Source organism: Brassica rapa, chromosome A08 (genome assembly GCF_000309985.2).
Source record: "Brassica rapa cultivar Chiifu-401-42 chromosome A08, CAAS_Brap_v3.01, whole genome shotgun sequence".
In the NCBI taxonomy this organism is placed as follows: Eukaryota; Viridiplantae; Streptophyta; class Magnoliopsida; order Brassicales; family Brassicaceae; genus Brassica; species Brassica rapa.
The window spans coordinates 21,182,953-21,189,831 of NC_024802.2; positions in this window are offsets into that span (position 1 = coordinate 21,182,953).

Sequence of the window (6,879 nt, forward strand, 5' to 3'; positions counted from 1 at the left end):
AAAGACGTGAGTTCAAGTAAAGCTATCTACCTATTGTTGTACGTGGATGATATGCTTATTGCTTCAGGAAGCAAGACAGCAATCAAGGAGTTGAAAGATGGTTTGAGCTCAGAGTTTGAGATGAAGGATCTTGGAAGAGCGTCAAGGATTCTTGGAATGGACATCACTCGAGACAGAAAAGAAGGAGTTTTACGGCTTTCACAAGCAAAGTATTTGGAAAAGGTGTTGAAAACATTTGGAATGTTTGAAGCAAGATCTGTTGTTACGCCTACAGCTTCACATTTTAAACTCAAGAGTCTACATCCTAAGGAAAGAGATGAGGAGTATGAGTACATGAAGGATGTGCCATATGCGAGTGCTGTTGGAAGTTTGATGTACGCCATGGTAGGCTCGCGTCCAGACTTGGGTTTTGCTGTTGGATTAATCAGCAGGTTCATGTCTCATCCAAGCAGGGCTCATTGGGAAGCTGTAAAGTGGGTTCTAAGATACGTGGCTGGAAACTATGAAAAGTGTTTGGTTTTTAAGAAGTCAACAGAGTTCAGAGTTGAAGGTTTTTCAGATTCAGACTACTCTGCGGATCTAGATAAAAGGAGATCAGTGTCAGGAATTGTGTTTCAAGTTGGAGGAAATACAGTGTCGTGGAAGTCAGGTCTACAGTCAGTTGTGGCTCTATCTACTACCGAAGCAGAGTACATGGCGCTTACCCTAGCAGTAAAAGAAGCTATCTGGCTGAGGAATTTTGTTACTGAACTAGGGTACAAGCAAGATAGTGTAAGGATACACTGCGATTCACAAAGTGCTATTGCGTTATCTAAAAACGCCGTTCATCATGAGAGAACAAAGCACATGGACACACAGTTCAATTTCATCAGGGATATTGTGTCTAAGAGGATCGTGAACCTAGCGAAGATACATACATCTAAGAATCCAGCAGACTTTCTAACTAAGTGTTTACCTGGCACGAAGTTTCAGCTCTGCTGTGAGATTCTTAACATCTGCTAGGATTAAGGAGTGGCTCCGGGTAACTCGAGATGTGACTCAACAAACAGAGAGAAGAATTCTGAGTTAGTCCATCAGAAGCTGATTCTTAAAGCAAGAGAAGTTTCAGGGAAAGAAGGAGAGTTACCCGTAGAGCTGAAGAAGATCATGTTCAAACTGTAAATGGTTTGTTCTGATCAGTTGGAGCTGTTTTTCGAACAAGCTGAGTTGTCATACAAGCTGATGTCTTTCGGTGGAGCAACCAGAGAGTTGAGTAGAGGCGTCTAGTAGTATGAGTTGAAGGTTGATTGAAGTGGAGATCAGTAACCTCTTCGAAATTAAGGTTGAAGAGGATAAGCGGCTGTTTGAGGCAGGCACTGGTTAATTTTGTTTCTCGGAAGTACAGTGCTTTGTTGCCGATGTTTTCTAAAGGAAGAAATCACGGCGGTGATGTAAGAGAAAGGAGTCGACGAGCTAGGGGTTCATCGGAAAGTCTGAAGCCAAAGAGGTGGAGATTTGTGGGCTTTGACTTCTGGATATACTAGATACAAGTTTGGGCTTTTCGTTTGGGCCTGGTTCACTAAAGCCAAGTTGAGCTCGTGAGGAGCTGATGGTTATAACGGCCTAACGGTCTCATCTTCAAGAAAAAAAGGAGCTTTATCCTGAAACAGAAAGAGTGAGTTTCAGGAGAGAGAGAGACGATTCACAGAGAAAGAGATTCAGAGAGAGATCTACCTGTGCGACTGATCGGAGACTGGAGTCGAGGATACTCCGGTGACGTCGCGAAAGGATCCGATTACCTGAGGTGTATTTCGGAGGTAATGTACGCCTCGTCTTCTCTGATACGTTAAGATCGAGTCTGTACTAGTGTTACCAGAACTCTACATTGAATCTAGTGATCGTTGAGGGCGAAGCTCCCTCCCCGGACAGTAGGAAACGAAGTCCGGGTTAACAAACCTTGTGTGTGATCTTCTTTACGCTTTACGTTTCTGCGATCATCGAACAAACGAATCGAATCAGACGAATCAAGATAAACAATCAAGTAGACGATCTAAAGAAAGTAATCAACACTTAAATTGTCAAGAAAGCAAAATTGTCCCAATCCAGAGGCTTTTATTGAGGTAATAATACTTTTGTCACCGAGGTTCATTATACATTTAGAGAACAGTTAACTTGTGATGCTTTAGTATGTTATGGCTGATATGTTTACATTGTGACAGGGAAGTGCCACGATGGATGGTCTGATGGATTGGGACAATCGACTGGGCTAAGTCTCTTTCTTACACGGTGGATGGTCTGATGGCAGCATAGGAGAAGAAAGGTTTCCATCGTTTTTCAAATTTTGTTTGTGATCGTAAACAAAGTTAACGCGTCTTAGATGAGAGAACATAAAAAGAAAGTACATGTTCTTGTGTTCCTCTTTGTTTATTTTTCATTTTTTTTCTGCTTCTTGTTGTTATTGAAATTTGGTTCATTCTAACTACATAGATTGTATTTAACATAAGACAATGAAAAAGACTACCTGACAATGGTCCAGAGAATTTGAATAAAAGTGTTTACATCCATGTATGTCTCTGTGTACCTATCTAAATGTCATGTTCTCCTTTTGGCTTTTGTGATTTGATTTTGACAAGGGTTTAACCAAGGTTTAACAGAACCGAACCAGAGTGTTGGTGGTTTGATCTGACAATGGAAAACACCGCGTGATTTTGGTTCATTTTAATTTTGTTGGTTTAGAAAGCGTTGTTGATTTGGCGGGTAATTAATTCATAAACCCGCTAAAACAGTCATTATTAACTGGACAAGTGTTGGCACGATACGATTTCTTATATTTAGATTTTATATTTTTCAACAAAAGAAACAATGCAACGCTAAGATTTGCTAATCAAATACCGAATTAATTACGTTTCTAATCAAATAGGACTTTGACTAATTGTTGGTATGCCTATAGTATACTCTCTCATTTCTCAAACATGAGATGTTTAGATAAAAACATACATGTTAAAGAAAATTACTTTTTATCAAAAAAGTATTAATAAAACTATAAAATTAATGGTATTCAACCAATTACAAAATAAATTTATTAAATATGATTGGTTACACAGTTTTTAATAAAATAAAATATTACTTAGAAAAATGAAAATATTTTATATATTGAAACATCAAAATTCTCTAAAACATCATATATTTAAGAACATAGGAAGTATAGTATACCAAAAAAATTATTTTTACCATAAATGGGTGTTGACCTTATTTTAAAACACACAATGCAGTTAGTGAAAATATTAAGGTACAAACAAATATACAGAAAATCTTTAAAATAAGCTATCTCTCTCTCGAGCTTGCTATGAGCTTCATGAATGAGGCTAATTCGAGCTCGCTTGCGCAAGGAAAAACACAGATCTAACTGACTGCAAGGAAATGCTGGACTCGGTAAAAGATCGGATGGTAAACTCACCGGATGAAAACCTAATCTCAACTCCTATGCAAACGTTCACACTTGCTCAGCACTATTTTAACATGGCACATAGCAGTACAAACGGTGTTACTATTGTTATCTCCAAACTTCTGATCTAGTCACCTCTCGGAGAGTTGATATCTAGAGCTATATGCAAAATGATACATTTTGTACATTTTGTACATTTGCAGTATATCTAATAAATAATGCAAACTAGTAACATTATTATAAGACACTGTGATTTCCTCCCAATCTGTGTAATTTTCCTGACTGGCATTCAAAATAACTATAACTAACTAATTAGTTTAGAATAAACGGGAGAATAACTTACATTCTAAAAAAAATATTAACTTAATGAATAATTAAGAAAAAAATTAGCAAAAAAACAGTAAAAATAAATGAAATATAATAATAACACAAATACACTAACCAATAAATATATGGTAATTGGATCATTTTCTCTTTCACCGTTGTCCGTAAACGGAAGGCTGGTTCGAACCTCCTCCAAGATCTGTCCAATTTTTGGGCCAATTCTCCCTTCGTACCACCAAATAATGAGATTCTTGCCGAATCCGAGTTTGCTGCTCCAACCACCCGTCCCAGTTGCAATCTCTCCCTTCAGGTCAACGTGAAGGTCATACCAAGAACATATCCATGCATGAGGTGACTAACGAAGACCCTATGGTAACCGTCGCTGCTGTAGGAGGCATTCTCGCTGGTGGAGATTCACAGCCTGTCGTTGCTGTCGATTCTCCTGATTCTGGGTCCTTTTGTACCTACTCTAGGAGCTTGTGCAAAACCCTTGAAGATGCATCTGCCTTCACCAAATCTATGAGTACATGAACTCGACATTAAACATGTATTTATCTGTTTAAATTTAAACAAAGAACATACAAAAATTTCACACTTGAAGCTTTAAAGAATACAATCAAACATTTAGCAATTGATGTTTGTTCTATGTCCCATACAAGAATTGTTATCCGAATGCTTGTAGTTTTTGGTTTCAAGATGGTTATCATGTTTGGCAAAGCCTGTTCGACTTTCTTCAAGGCAACTAAGATTTTTACACATATTAAAAAATTATTGAAATATATTTCTGTTTTTATTAATTACATATGTTTAACTAATAGTTTTGAAAAAAATAAATTTATTTATTAGATCAATGTATTTTACAGTTAATTTTCGGCTAAAAGTAAGTATAAATTACATTAAAATTCTAAAACGACACTTTTTATTTAACAAGAAAAAATTCTAAAGCGACGTTCTTTGAGAAATAAAGAGTATAAATTATCAGTTGTTTTCTTTTGATCAAAAAGTTATGTTTTTTTAAACCACATACATTCACGTTTTAATAGGTCTAAGATAATGACTCATAAAGTCAAATTGGGCTTGATAAAAAAAGTCAACTTGGGCCTTCAAGATAATGCAATACATAAACTTTATCTTCGTGTTTCAAAACAAAAAGAAAACTTTATCTTATCTCACATAAGAGTCTTTTCACTAGAAACTGTAATGATTAATTAGACTCATAACATCACTCGTATAATTTACGAATATGGTAACATTAGAGCTTTTAGTATTATCTATAAGATATTCACCCTAAAAATTGAAAATTTAGATTTTAATTTAAAAACTTGTGCGAATATTCATTCAAAAGTTAAAAGTTATGTTATTTGTATATTTTTATATGTGCAATTTAGAAATTATCTAAATTATAACACAAGAAAAAGAAAAATAGAAAACATTGAATGCTTGTCTGTAGATTACAAAGGTTGTATGTGAACATTTATCATCAAATGCATTAATCACTACAAAGAGTCAAAGAGGTGGCTCACTGGTACACTATTGGTTTCTCAATGTTTATCCATTTCAAATCAAACTTCCATGTTTGCTATATATCACAGCTTTGAAAACAAACGTTAATATTGGAGAGAAGATCCTACATCGGAAATATAAAAGAGATTTGAGTAGTATATAAAGGATTTGAGTCAATCCACTAATTGCCAATTGGTTTTAAGTTGGAAGCTCATGAAACTTATCATGGTATCAGAGCTGGCCCAATACTCTGACCCATTAATCCGGCCCGGACAGTAGACCGATCATTCCATTAGCTGATGGCCCTTAGAAGGCTCAGTTCTACCGAAATCACTAGAAAAATAAAGCATGATTTCGGAGGGGTATGATGGATTCTGCGAGATTAATGGTTACACGCACCATTATCTCGAAGGAGGGTATTGGAGAGAAGATTCCACATCGGAAATATAAAAAGAACTTGAGTAATATATAAGGGACTTGAGTCAATCCACTAATTGTCGGTTTCAAGTTAGAAAGCCCGGGAAACTTATCAATTAAAGTTATCTTAACATCTTACCCAAAAAAAACATGAAAGTTTCCTTCTTGCATTATTCTGTATCAATGGTGACTTTAATCAATTACGAGCAGCTGATGCTGACATCAATAATGCCTTTGGATATGGGGCGAGTGGGGAGGCAGAGCTTGGTTTCGGTTTATGCGTGACTCTGTTGTGTATTGTTAGGAATTCAGATGACATTGTTGGTACAATAACTGGAGGCGAATGCAGCTCAAGAAAGGCTTTTCCATCGGGACATTGTGTGTCTCCTCGACCATGCCAGATACCGACTCCTGCAACAAATCACAAGCAAATTGAAGCCAAAAGGGCACAACAGGTACAGGTTGATCTCAAGGGAAATGATTTGTGAACAAATACACACCTGAGTTAATGTATAGACTAAACATCAGAGAATCTGTTAGAGAATCGAAAAGGTCAGGGAGCAGGACAAAAAGACCTAAAGTTTTGACACATTCACAGAGAAAAAAAAAAAAGGAATGAGAATGTTACTCTAATGGTAAACATCCTTCTTATCTACATACCGAAGAAAACGTAGGTAGGATGCAATCAAAAGAACAAAAGCCATAGCCAGACAGAAAAAATATTGTTTTATGCGTTTGTGATTTGGCGGGTAATTAATCTTCTTGACTGATGCCACGTCATTTTGCTCTTTTTGTGAGTGTGCCACATCATATGTGTTTTCTTTCCTTGCTTAAACTTAAAAAAGGCATGTGTTTACTAACAATTTTTTTAGCCCAAGCTAAGATAACATGCTAGTGTTTTTGTTTACAGTTGTACAATTGTAATCCGTTACGTTTGCTAGCAGAAGCCTTTCGTCTAAGTTAATATATGACTTGAGAGCTTATTAGAATTTTCTGACTTTCTTTGTGCTTTGTGATCTTCTAGGTTCATCTGGATCAAGCTACGGAAGAGTCACAACCGAAAAGAGGTGCTTTGTTTTATACTCTAATCCTTACTCTTGCTTTCAAGTTCCGAAAACGTTTTCGTTACAACCGCATGATCAGAGTTTTTCCTTTTGTTGGTACTTTTTCTGCCTGAGTTCAAGTTTCAAAACACTGCTACAGTTTGCCAC